Source organism: Phyllostomus discolor, chromosome 5, assembly GCF_004126475.2.
Source record: "Phyllostomus discolor isolate MPI-MPIP mPhyDis1 chromosome 5, mPhyDis1.pri.v3, whole genome shotgun sequence".
In the NCBI taxonomy this organism is placed as follows: Eukaryota; Metazoa; Chordata; class Mammalia; order Chiroptera; family Phyllostomidae; genus Phyllostomus; species Phyllostomus discolor.
In genome coordinates, this window is record NC_040907.2 from 142,515,640 (window position 1) to 142,530,223 (window position 14,584).

Sequence of the window (14,584 nt, forward strand, 5' to 3'; positions counted from 1 at the left end):
ATGTGAAATGAACCCATCAGAGAAAGACAAGTACCATATGATTTCACTCATATGTGGGAATCAACCAAACTAACAAGCAAAACAGAGACAGACTCATAAATAGACAGCAGGCTGCCAGCTCACCGGGGAAGGGAGAGGGGATAGGTGGTAGTGGGATCAAGCACAAAAGAAAAAGAACTCATGAACCAGGAGAAGAGCATGGTGATTGCTGGGGGTAGAGGGTAGGTGAAAGTGGAAGAGGGTATAAGGGGGATAAATGGTAATGGAAAAAATAAAATAGAAATAAAGTATTTTTAAAAATTCACCAGTAAAGGTAAAAAAAGAGAAAGAAATACATATGAAAAAACACAACTGTGAACATTTTATAAGATTTCATTACACTTTAAATTCCTCAATCATGTTTTTATTATCCCAGGTCTATTTCCCTCTGATGGTTGGCAGAAAAATCTTCACAGGAAAAAGAGCTCCTCATCCAGGGAGCATAGCAGGTGTAGCTGGGGAGAACGGCGTCCCGCCCTAAAGCCAGTCTTCCTGCTGGAAGGGCTGCTGACCGTAAGAGAGGAGGACGTTTGCAGTGACATGGACAAGAGTAAGGACGCAGGAAGCAGTCATAGGCTGAGAAAGGACTTTGATACTTGAAGAGCTTCAAACCTGGACAAGTTGCTAACATTGTGCTCCTGGGTTGGGTCATGGGCAGCAGTGGTGGTGTATGCATCCTGAGTGAGGATGGAGCAGACACCGGGGTCAAGGCCAGGCACTATCCAGGCACACTGAAGACTACTGGCAGCCGGTCAGCAGCACTGGGAGAGAACAGGCCCTGGGTGGGTGTGCTAGTGTTGAGAGCAGGGTCTATATCAAGCTTTAGTTTTCTCATATGTGCTATGTTCAATCATTTAATCTGCAACTGTTATTGCAAGCTCATTACATGCCAGACACTGTTGTAGGCCTAGGGAATCAGTAGTGAACAAGAACAAACAAACTAAAAATGGCAAATACTCTACCATTTGTGGAACTCTATTCTAGTGGGAGGATATAGACAATAAGCAATAAATATGATACATATGTACATGATTATGTATTTGAAAATCATAAATGCTTTGGGAAAAAGAACTGGATAATGAGGAAGGCAAGTATGGATGGTGAAGTTAGCAATATTAAATGGGGTTAACAAGGGTAGGATTTTTCCAAAAGTGACATTGGGGCCAAGGCTTAAAGGAGGTAAGGAAGTAAGCTGTGCAGATACAGAAGAGAGTGTTCTAGGGAGAGGACCAACAAAGGCGAAGTCCCCAAGGTAAAGTGTGTCTGTCTTTGAGTAAAACAGGGAGGCCAGAGTGGCTGGAACATAGTGCACCAGGGAGACAATGGTAGGGAACAAGGGCAAGGAGATGAGGGAAACCAGTTAGTGCAGAGCCCAGAGAGCCATTATAATGTTGGGTAGTCCTGTATCAGAATGTCTCAGTTATGATCTGTAAATGATTCATGTTCTGCAAGAGAGGTTTCCTTGGCTCATGCCCAGGCTGCTCAAATAGACTGTAGGTACAAAGAATATGCTACCAAATTCTGCCATTCAATCACTCTCCAAAGTCCTTTATCCTTGTGATGGGCAGAGAAACTTATAAGCAGCCCTGGGGAAAAAAGTAGGAGATAAAAGTGATGACGCCTGGATAGGTCCTCCCTGGGTATTTGTTGTGGGGAATTTGGGGTACGATGTAAGGTTCTGGCTGCTGGATCCAGCACTCATGCTCCTGAACCTCCCACCTTTTCAAGGGTATAATTGGGGACCCCACAACTCTCAGGAGAATATGACTCTCACTGTAGACCCCAATACAGAAAGAGCCTCAGGAAGTAGGCAGGTCTCATTCCCCAAAAGGAAACCAAAGCTGTGGCAGTCTCTCTACTAAGAGAATCCTTTTAATGATTAACAAAAGTAGGCATGATCATGGACTATGATTATTTAGGATCTCTAGGAGTAAATGTATCACTTCAAAATTCTTCAAAATACCCCAAATTCTCCAGCTTTGTAGTCAAAGACTAAAGCATTTCTTTACATTATAAACCTTTGGGGACTGAAAATATGCTTCTAAGAGTTGTTTACCATCTTGGACTTCTTATTTTTAAACATGTGTGCCCACTATATGGAAACCCAAGGTTTCCTTTACTTAAATTTCAGGGATGTTGAAACATTAAAATAAATATTTAGAATCCAGGTTATGTATGTGCTCCAATTTATATGACTACATATAAAATATAACTCCATAGTTTAAATCAGGGCTCATGCCTGGGTTGCCGGACAGGTCCCTGGCTGGGGGCAAGAGAGAGGTGGCCAATCGATGGTTTTCTTACACATCAATGTTTCTCTCCCTCCCTTTTGCCCTCCCTTCCCCCTCTCTAAAAATAAATAAATAAAATCTTTAAAAATACTCTGCCAAGAAGTGGTGGTAGAGGGTCAATTGAGTTAGCATTAAGCCACTTTAAGGAGCTACTCTTTCTAGATGCTTATGTATCAATCACCTTAATAGATATTTCTTTGTTGGAGTAACAGGTTGCTGACCTACGATCTTATATCCACTCCTGGATTTTCCCTTCTAGATAAAACTTAATCAGTTTTAATTGGGTCAGCTTATCAAGCACAGTAGTTGCCAGTCAGACCACACCCTTCCAACCAGCAGCTGCAGAGAGATAAGGTACCGAAGAAAGGCTTGGCTAGTAGGCCCACGTGTTCAACACCAACTTTCCCCCTGAAACATGCTCTCCTCAGTCTTCTCATCTCAGCAAATGCAACTGCCATCCTATCAGTTATTCAAACTAAAGGGCTAGGAGTAGTCCCTCGATTCATAGACCCCTGCCACTGTGTACATCTAATAAATCAACGAATCCCAACAACTCCATCTCCAAACAATATATAGTGACTCTGTCCCCTTCCTTCTGTCTCTACTGCTTCAATCCTGGTCCATACCTTCATCACTTCTGGCCTCACTTTCAGTGATAGCTGCCTAAATATTCTCCATGCTCCCAAGCTTGCCTCCCTAATGGTAGTCAGAGTGGTTTTATATCAGATCATTTCACTCCTCTGCGTGAAACCCTCCACATCCCTCATTGCATTAAAACAATTTCAAATTTCTTGCCTTGGCCTATAAGGCTGTTGCTTGACCAGACTCTTCACCTGCCTTTCTGACTTCATCTTCATCCTTCACCATTGTATGCCAGCTACTCTTGCCTACTTTTGTTTCCTGAGCCCATTCAGTTTGTTCCAGCCTTTGTATTAGGTGTTTCTTTTCCCCTGGAACTCTCCCTTCACTCCCTTATCTTCTCAAGGACACCTCATCATCACTTCGATCTCAGCCTAAATCCCGCATCGCCAAAGAGGCCTTCACTGACTACCTAATACAAAGCAACCCTCCACAAGGCAGTCTCTATATTATTTTAATTTTCAAGAGGACACTTTTCTTCTTTATTTTTTTGTAGCTATCTCCTTTTGTAGCTACCCATGCTCAGAATGTGAACTCTGTAAGAGCAGAAATTTTTTCTGTGCAGTTTTCCATTGTATTACTAGCACTTGGAATAGTCAGTGCTTGAAAAGTAGAGAGCTCTCCATAAACATTGGTGAATGAATAGTTTTCTCCTCGAGCGGTTGGTTTCTACCCAAAAATCCGGCATAAGTTGGCTATATTTATTTCTAACTCATAACTCTGGCCAGCCTGTTTTCCCTGGCCACACCTCGAATAACCCTGCATGCCCCCTTCATCAGTAGGAGGCTGGTCACAGGGAGGGCATGGGGGATCTAGCCCTAGTGAAATAGCCCAACTCAAAACTTATGCCCTTTTGTGTATAAACGGTAGCATTATCTTTTCACTTATTAGAAAATGTTATGTCTATGTAGATGTTCTTCTAAGAACTAAGGCTAATATCCCCGCATTTAGTTCTCTGCTGTGTTTGTACAATAGAGAAGGAAGAAGTATCACTCTGTTTCCCCTGAGGGTAGTATACTACTAAAAGGATTTTAGAAGATCTAATGCTATTTTAAATACAGAAAATTACAATCAAGAGCCACATAATCTAGCTACCCAACTAAATAATGCATAATATTTAGCTCTGAATCATGAGAAAAATTAACAGAGAAAGTAATGGTTGAGAAAGTAGACTGTAAACAGAGGCTATTTTTACATTTTAGGCAATGCCCTCTATAAGTGAGTATTTTGTTTAGTGTTTAAATAATTCCCTGCTTTCCTTAGAGTATTACTAATGTACTGTTTTTTTCTGATTATAAAAGTTATGAGTACTCACTGAATATTTACAAAATACTGGTGCATTGAAAATTTGGCTGGTTTTGAGCTGAGAATGAGTTCAACGTACATATGGCGTGAGACAACATTGCCCCCTAGAGGTCTGTGGTGTCCTACCTGAGAATGCCAGGCAGCTTCTTTAAGGCCTTAGAGGCTTGTAGATACAGAATGAAGCAGGTCTGCAGATTTCAACAGGGGTTCAAGAGACCTGTGGAGGGGGATTTATCTTGGTCCACAGTGGGCTTCTCTCACAAAACACCTGCCTAATAGTCTTAGACTACTTCAGAGCACCCTAGGAGGCTGAAATGGAGGCCGAGTCATTATGTCCTGAGAGAAGACATTATTGAATGAGGCTTAAGTCTGTAGTGTCAGCAAAACAGTGGTCAGAGGGAACAGTGTTAGACTGTTCCCCTCCCACGCCTGCCTCACCTCAGCATGTCCATGAACGATGGAAGGAAAAGTGTCACCGGGAACCACCAGACAAGCAGCAGGAGCTCTCCTGGTGGTCAAGCTGAAAGAACACCAAGGGTCAGTGGTTCTGAAGAAGCTTTCAGAAGAGCAGCCTTCATGTAGGGAGTAGGATAACACAGTGGGAAACAGAGGGGCAGAGAGTAGAGCCCTCAGATATTACGGTAGGGAAGTTTCAGAGATACGCAGACCTGTTCTGACTTTGTGGCTTTGCTTAAACCAGAAAAAAAACAAGGAGCAGCTTCTCTGGACGAGACTAGATATTAACAGAGGGAGTGGGATCTCTGAGCACTAGCATTGTGTAATCAATGTAAATTTGGTGAATGTCAGGTTTCACTTGTTGCTTGGTGATGTCAGAAGCCAGAGAGTTTACACAGAAAAGAAGGAAAGCCTACCTATAATCTAATCACAACAAGACCACCGCTTTATTGTTTTGATATATTTCCTTCCAGTCTTCTTCCTATGCCTATTTTATACTGCATGTACAATTTATTTCCTACTTCAGCATTTATAACATAAATGTCTTCCTTATTATTAAAAACGCTTTCAACTCTCGAAACCACTTTGGCAATTTCTTATGAAGTTAATACCATGATGACCCAGCAGACCCACTCCTACATGTTTCCCCTAAAGAAAGGGAAACTAATGTTTCTACAAAATCCCGTACATGGATGTATATAGCAGCTGTATTTACCACCAAACGCTGGGAAAAAAAACATCTTCCAATGGGTAAATGGATGAACTGTGGTACCTCAGTGCAATGGAATGCTACTCAGCAATAAAAAAGAACTATCGATACACATAACTATGCTGATGAACAGAAGCCAGTCTCAAAGGATGGAGGTGCATACTGATGATTTGATTTATATGACATTCCTAAAATGACAAAACTGTAAGTACAGGAAACAATCTTGATTGTCAAGACTGGAGTGGGTGGGGGCCAAGGTATGATTACAAAGAAATAGCACAGGGGATTTTTTGGGATGATAAACTGTTTTGCATTTTGATTTTGGTGGTGGTCACACAAATCCATACAGATGCTAATATTCATAGAATTGTGCACTCAAAAAAAGTCAAGCCAATTATATTGTGTGTTAAGTTAAAGAATAAAATAGGTTGAAATGCCTTTAAAACATAATTTAAAATAAATTTTTAATAAACACTCCAGCAAGGAGCTTGTGTCACAATTTATTCACCTTTTGCTCTATTGCTCCTGTCTCTGTATAAATAAAACTATACTGAAAACTTTAGGAACACACATCTTTGTTCAGATTTAGAATCTTTTCATTTGAGTGCCAGAAACGGAATTACTGCGATTACAGCAATGGCTGCTTTTAGAATGCTTGGTATCCACTGGCCAGTTGTTTTCCACTCAGAGTTATGTCAATTGACCCTCCCACCAGCAATGTGTGAGATTAAGTGGTTTGGACGTTCTTAAGTATGTGAAATTAGAAGATTTATCCAGGGTTGTTTGACGAATCATTGCAGGGAAGAAAGAGAAATAAGAGAAGCAGAATTCTGTGAGTATGTAGACCAGGAGAGAATCTTGACCTTCAGACCTGAGGACTATCCGCTTCCTATTCTTATGCTTTTCTACTAAGGGCAATTTTGCTCATTGCTTTTCTTTGCCCCATAGCTTTCAGGATTCATTTGTATTTTCTTATTTCTTCTTTCCCCTCTCTTTTAACCCAAATGCAAGAGCAATGTTAGGCTACCCAAGTAGCCAGGTTATTTTACATAATCGACTAGGCAACCATGGGAAAAGCACGATGCTAGCCATTGTGAGAGGTGGCAAAGGGCAGTAAGAATGGTCTCTGCCATCACAGAACTTACAGTTCAACAGGGAGAGTTCAAGATAATATCACTTCCCTGTCAAATACCAACTTTCTCCTACATTGCTAATGATGTGGATAGAAATAATAATACTAACAGATACTACGTAGCTGTTTGAAAAAAAAGCTGTCACTCTGAGATGGATTCCTCAGTTTCATAAAAGATATGAATTAAACCGTGCTTTGCAAGATGGGTGCACCCAATTAAATGTATTCCAGGTGACAGGTGCAGAGAGGTGAGAGAATGGAACTGTGACTGTTTCCCCTTGATGTCCTTGCATGAAAACAAACAAACAGCATTTGAAAACCTCCTCTCCTGAGGTGAATACAAGTTGACTCAACAGTCCACTTCCCTGTATCAGCTTGCTGGGAGAAATGGAAAGGCCTATTCCCCAAAGCAATGTTCTTCTAACACAGATAGAAATATCGTGTATTATAAATTGTGAAAACTTGCTAAATGAAACATGTGTTCTGCATGCTTAAGCACTAAGGCACTCTCAAGATATGAATTCCCACTCCATGTTCTGGATATTGTGATGATGAGCTGAGAATGAGTTTGGAAGGTTCATCTCTTTCCAATAAAAAAGGTTCATTGTCTCTTTCCAACTTTTATAATAATTATTTCAGAATAGTTTAGATAAGAAATGGAAAGAAACAGGAGGAAAGGAATGATGACAGAACTGAAGAAGAATTGATGAAAGAGTAATAAAGCTAAGAAACACTGAGAAATGAATTTTAATGAATGAAGTCAACAATGCCTCCAGCTAAGTTAACCAAATCAGCAAAGCCATTATATTGTACATATGGTGTTTACTTTGCTACAAATCTACATAGACTGAAAGGGTCTAGATGGGGCAGTTTCCCCTGTGCACTATACTCTTAGGGCCACAGACAGGAAAAGGCTCCTTTTTGCCAGAAAAGGAGTGAAAAGAAATGGGAGGGCAGAAAAGGGTAAATAGAGGATTTTATTTAATGCATAGGGGAAGGGGCCAGTGGGTTTTCTCCTATTCCATAGCCTCTGTATATAAGGGAAGGGAGGAGAGGAGAAAGAGTTCCAGGTTGCACTCAACGGAGCTTATAGACTAAGAGGAGGAGTCTAAAGCAGGTAAAGGAAAGGATTTCTCCTCTTGTTTCTGTGATGCCAACTCATCTCGCCATATTCCCCATTTCACTGAGCACTCTTCCTTTGCCTCCTTACCTGGCATCTTTTCCCCTGTCCTACCTTAAACCACAGGTAACCTCCCAAGGCTCAAGTCAACCAAAACCAATGCTTCCTCAAGACTTGAAAATTTTAGCTTAAGGTAAAAAGCTGTAAGTCTAGCAAGTAATGTGTATGTTAAGCTTTTGTTTCAGAAACTACAGATAAAGCCCATTCTGGCTCCTGAGAAAAGCAGCCGACTTCCTGGGGCACTGGCTAGAGATTACTGCCTAGGGACATGTTGGAGGCATCTGGGCCTTTTGTGTGACCACCCCTCTCCCTTGGGAACAGCTAACTGCTGAGAACAGGAAGGCTGCAGCTTCACTCACCTAATCCTCCCTGAATTTCAAAGCTCTCGCTGCACCTTGCTTGTCCTCCCCCACCTGCCTTATAAAAGATCTGGCCAGGAAAGAGAAGGCAAGATGGTTTGTTAGGGTATGAGCCATCTTCTCGGATCGCTGGCCATCTGAATACATCTGAATAAAGTGCCCATAAAAGATTCAATCACTGTCATTGTTTATTGGATTTGGTAGTGACAGACAGCCCAAATGCCGGTGTCTTTTCCAGTTACACTTTTATGCTGATAATTTCCAAATCTAACTGTGAACTCGCCTGTGTTCCAGGCCCAACAAGATTTAATGGCTATTCACTATTTGGTGAACATCTTCCTAAATTTTTTAATGCCAAATGTCTTAAACTTGTCTCATCACCTTCACCTAATACCAGCTCCTTGTCTTGCTTTCTTGGCTTGGATACCCTCTTTCTGATCCCTGAGGTGAGAAACACTAAAGACCTATTTGGTACTCTTATGTCCATTTACAGAACCAGACTGTTAACGAGTTTGCCATTCACTCTTTTGGAGTCTGTTTGGAGTTCATCTCGCTTCTCTATTCTCACTGTCAGCATCGTCATGAGGACTAATAAAACCATCCTGAGCATCTCTCATCTAGACGTGATGTCCCGCACACCACCTCACTGGATTCTTACAGCCAGCATATGAGCAAGTTAGTATTATCTTGTTTCACAAATGGTCCAGCTCTAGTTGCTGCTGTACAAGTTCTTTCTCCTAGAATATCATACCTCCACATTCTTATGGAATCTTCTCCTTCCTCCAAAGTACTCAGGGGGCCCTAGATTGCTTCGTGAAGCCTCCTCCAGTGTCACCATCTCATACTCATCTCTCTTCACTAAATGTTCATTGTATTGTGCATCAGTGTCCCAAAGTTAGAAAAGAATTGCTCTTTGGCTGCCACAGATAAAATAAATCATTAATTCTCTCACTATAGGAGAGATACATGTTCATAATAGGACATTTAAAAGGTAGAAAAAATTATCACTATCTAGACCGTTTTCCATTTAGTTGTTATGCATAGCTTTTTTCCGCTTGTTTTTACCTTGTGTTTGTAATGCACTATTATCAAAATGTATCTGCATGTTCATCAACATCATTTAAAATTCCTGAATAATATACCATCAAGAGAACAACTAATTTTCTGTATGTTGAGATTAAAGGAGATAAAGGATGTGAAGTGAAATGAATTATCTGACACATAACAGGCAATAAAAAGATTATCACATACTATATCAATTACTTTATATCTTATCAAAAGCTCCAAAAGGGGAGGGAGTCTGTTTATTTTATTCCCCAGATTATTTGTGCAGCACTTTGCTCATACAAAGTACTCAATAACTTGGGGGGAAGAAACAGAGTTTTTTTTTTTCCTTTTCATTATGAAGTAAGGTATGCTCATTGCAAAAAAAAAAAAAATCAGAAACTAAAGAGGAACATACTGAAGAAAAGAATACTCACCTATAATTCCAGGCCTCAGAATTAAATGCTTTAAACATTGCTAACGAGTTGTCTTTGAATCTAGATAATTTCCTACTTTCTACACACTTACAGACACACACATACAAAACTGAATATGTGAAACAAACTTCAGACACAATCCCTGCCCCCCCACACATTATGTAATCTTGCACAATAGCTCCCTCTACAGTGAAAATGTTTTATCTTGTAAAATAAAAGGGGGGTGCATAATATGGAATAGAGTCAGGCTCTCCAACTTTGTAAACTTGTCTCAATGTCACAAAATAAAAATGAAAGACCTTCTGTCCTAGAAACTTTAGGCCCAAATGAAACTATATGCACAATAATTTTAACAACTTTATTCTAGAGCTAGAGGGTCAGAAAGTTCAAGGTTGAGGAATAGGTTGGGGACATCGGCTCTTAAATTTTTTTAAATTTTAAAGCAAATGGCTTCTAGGCTCCAAGTGAAGTAAAACAGAATCTCTAGGGGCATGTGCGGTATGAAAAATTCCAAACCATGTAGCTTGGAGCTAAAATGGGAGTGTGAAAGCATGAGGGAAAACCAGGTGAGTTCAGTCTTTCACCTCACACTGACCATGAGTGACACTCCTATTTGCTTTCTCTAAAACAGACAACTGCTATTAATAACTGACATTGCTTTTAATTTCATATATCACATTAATTATTTTCACATAGATTTCTAAGAAGTAACAGACAAAAGCACATTCATTTCCTAATACTTAACACTAACTAGAGAAACCTAGTTATTTTCTCATATGTTTATCTTATTCAGGTGTTATGCTTTCCCAAAATAGATGTATTATCAAAAGAAGAGTTCATAGGCAAATGTCACACTTTTCACTGTTCAGCTAATTAAATTTCTGCTTTTGCTTAGGATAAGATTAATTTTTCTATTCTGCTAATAAACCATGTGATAGCAAAATACATTTAGTATTTTTATGCTAGGAAAAGATGCCTTAATGTTTTAAAGGACTGGGAAGCTATTTTAGATAAGTCATCATGTTCATAAAGATTAATTTATTCATATGAAATGTTTGGTAACTAGAAAATATTGATTTAAATAAAATCATTTCATAATTAAGTTATTTTTTGACTATGGACATTTTTTTTCTTTTTTTTTTAAGATTTTATTTATTTATTTTTAGAGAAGGAAGGGCGGGAGATAGAGAGAGAGAGAGAAACATCAATGTGCGGTTGCTGGGGGCCATGGTCTGCAACCCAGGCATGTATGCTGGCTGGGAATCAAAGCTGGGACACTTTGGTTCCCAGCCCGCGCTCAATCCACTGAGCTATGCCAGCCAGGGCTGACATTTTTTCTTTTAAGAAATAAAGTACCTGTCTATATGAAGAAAAAATTAAAATAATGGTAAACAAATATTGATTGGGTCTAGTCAAGTAAGCAGCATCTTTGGTTTCACAGATATTGGTACCTTGTTGTTAATTGTATTTAACTCTTTATAATAAAACCTTACAATGGAAATAATAACTTTGTTCCTCAGTCTCATAATATTTTCCAATTCCTTTATCCTAAATTCCCTGCCTGATCACAACCCTTTTCAAGGAAGAAAAGGGCATAATACATGATAAATCTATACTGAAACTACTTTTAACCTGAAAAGTTCCCACACCATCTACTTCTAGTAAATCTGGAAAGTGTAAAGAAAACTGGAGGCCTAAAACCGTTTAATAAAGTGATCAACAGCAATATGTTTAGGATGTTGTTATATGTTATAAAGACTTTTTTCCATATCACTATGTCCTTTCTAATTCTTTTCTGACTTCCTACAACTGAGCAAATTAGTTATGGGATTATTTCACATCAACATTCCCAGTTAGACCATGAGCCTCCTGAGAGCAGGGGCAGATTTTCTCCCTAGCGTTCATCACACAACCTGCCCTAGGTAAATATATACTTCCAACGTGCAGCACTACTACTTGGAATAAGGAGCCTCTTAAATTTACTGCTTCATTTTATTTATTCAAAAAATTTTTCAAACCTGTAAGGAATGCCCCTTCATCTTATTATTCCAGAATTTGGTTAGCAGAATGTATGCCTTCTTGTCTACCACCTTTCAAGACTTTCTAAGTTTAGATCACACCCTCACATCTCTACTTTTCCTGTCAGTGAGGCCCAATGTCAGGCTGCCCGCCAAAGCAAGTTCCTACTGCTCTCATCAGTTCGTGTGGTTGAAGGATGGTAGCCACTACGTCCTTCTCAGAGTGCTTGGGGATATAATTGAGTAAAGATGGTGATAATAATTCCCTAATTATAGTCACTTATGCTGCTTCTGTCCCTTAAGTAACTTTCTACCTACTAGAATAGAGAGGGTAGTGGTAACTTAAATGGTACAGGGCTTGGTGGGATGTTGGCTTGGAGTTCCTCCTCCAAACTTCCAGAACATAATCTTTTCTCTTTCACCTATCTTTGTAATCTTCTTCCATCGAAGATGCCTTTAGTGGCAGAAGGAAAGCTATTTTGAGTGTAAAATTATTGCCCCACAGTTGTCTTAGTGGAATCACTCAGTGAGCTCTTACTATGGGCATCTGTCTGGCTGTCAGCACTAGTAGCATCCTGAAGCTCTGTGCTCTTAACTCCAGTGCTCATTACTTACTGCAAATCTCAGCACATAACCAAGGATCCTCAAACTTTAAGACCTCCCATATCCTCTTTTTAAATGAATGTACTGAAGTGATATTGGTTAATAAAATTATATAGGTTCCAGGTATACAATTCTGCATTGTCTGTATATTGTATTGTGTGTTTACAAAACCAGTCATCTCCTTCCATCACTATTTATCCCCCTTTTACCCTCTTCTACTTCCCCCACCCCTCCCCTCTGACAATCACCATACTGTTGTCTGTGTCTAAAAATCTTTATTTTTTTAAGGTTTTATTTATTTATTCTTAGAGAGGGGAAGGAAGGGAGAAAGAGAGGAAGAGAAACATTAATATATGGTTGTCTCTTAGGTCCCCCCAACTGGGAACCTGACCAGCAACCCAGGCACATGCCCTAGACTAGGAATTGAACCAGCATCTCTTTGGTTCACAGGCCAGCACTCAATCTGCTGAGCCACACCAGCCAGGGGAAATCTTTATTTTTTAAATCTGGCTTAATCCCTTCACCATTCTCACCCATCCCCAAGCCCCCTCCCCTCTAACAGCTGTCAATCTGTTCTCAATATCCATAAGTCTGTCTCCACCTTGTTAGTTTTTTTATTCATTAGATTCCACAAATAAGTGAAATCATGTGATACTTGCCCATACTACCTAAAGTAATCTACAAGTTCAACACAATTCCTATCAAGATACCAATGGCCTACTTCACAGCACTAGAACAAATATTCCACAAATTTATATGGAAAGACAAAAGACCCCAAATAGCCACAGCAATCTTGAGAAAGAAGAATAAAGTTGGAGGAATCATACTACCAGATATCAAACTATACTACAAGGCCACAGTAATCAAAACAACAGGGTACTGGAACAGAATAGAAAGGCCAGTAATAAACCCACACTTTTATAATCAATTAACATTTGACAAAGGAGACAAAAACATTCAATTGAGATTGGATAGTCTATTCAATCCATGATGTTCCAGAAATAGGACAGGTACGTGCAAAAAAAATGCACATCCCTCTTTCTCCAATCTTCCCTTCTTCCCAATGTTGTTAGTCTCATAGCCTCAAGGGCCCAGCTCAGAAGCAATAACATACCATACTCTATACATACAAATATAATGCTGATAATTACAAACAATATCTCATTTTACACTTTAACTTGGTGAAGACTATTTATTTATGGGTAGACTCTCAGTTTTAATTTGTCTATCTGATTCATCATTATTTGTACATTTATTCTAATTCTAGAGCTATTTCTCCCAGTTCCTTTGAAATAAAGAACATTAGATCCCAAATCATCCACTTTGTCCCATGATTAAATGATTCTAGAACTAGCTTCCTTATTCTAGATTGAGTAGCTTTCTTGTCTGGGTGGAGATATTTTTTTGTCTTGGTCATTGGTCATATTGAAAGCAAAGTACTTTATTCATGTCTGTCCTCGTCTTCTGTTTGAGATGTTTCCTATGTTTTCAAGACATGGTATCTCTAAAACAATTCATGTTTCTTTTCATTATTAAACTCCCTTTTTTAGAGTTATCCAGCCTATAATCTTCCTAATGTCTTCAAATTCCTGTAGGAGGTGCTAGATGCCAAGTACATGTCCTCCTTCATCACTTCTCATTGCCAAATTTAAAATAACAGCATATTTTATTTTTTACTTTATAGTCTTTTATTCTTTCAACAGCAGGCATTCTAAGGTAGTCATATGTATCTAGAACTACTTATAGTGTTCCTATTAAGTGCACATAATAAATAGATTAAGACACTGTTTTGCTATTGATTTTTATAATCCTGACAATGCTGGTCCAATTTTTAAAAAATACTGATTTCATTTTAAAAACCTAATTAATAATACAAGAGTAATACAGTCATTCTAGATTATTTAGAAAACATAGCAAATCTCACCACTCAGAAAGAATTTATCTTTTTTTCAAACTTTCCTATACTCATATTTAAACTTATCTATTAAAATGTAATAATAAACCCTGGCTGGTGTGGCTCAGTGGATTGAGCACCATCCTGCGAACTCAAAGGTCACTGGCTTGATTCCCAGTCAAGGCACATGCCTCAGTTGCAGGCCAGGTGCCTAGTTGGGGGCCTGTGAGAGACAACTGAATCTCACATACATTGATGTTTCTCTCCTTCTCCTTATCCCTCTCTTCCCCTCTCTCTAAAAGTAAATAAATAAAATCTTTTAAAAATATGATAAATATACATATAAAATTGAAATGATCAAATATTTCTACAAACTTATAAGTAAACATTGAAATTAGGTACTATTTTTAATTTTTAGTTGTTTATTCTGGCGTGTCTTTTCCTTATCTTTAAATACTTGTTTGGTTTTCTAGATTTG

General features: G+C 39.0%; 1 long non-coding RNA gene across 1 annotated transcript; it reads right to left on the minus strand.

Moving 5' to 3' along the window:
- Window positions 1-7,505: 7,505 nt before the first annotated feature.
- Window positions 7,506-9,451, minus strand: LOC118500847. Its single transcript, XR_004903432.1, has 2 exons — window positions 8,355-9,451; window positions 7,506-7,857 (listed from the first exon to the last, which is right to left on the minus strand). It is a non-coding gene; the product is annotated as an uncharacterized LOC118500847 (long non-coding RNA).
- Window positions 9,452-14,584: the final 5,133 nt, after the last annotated feature.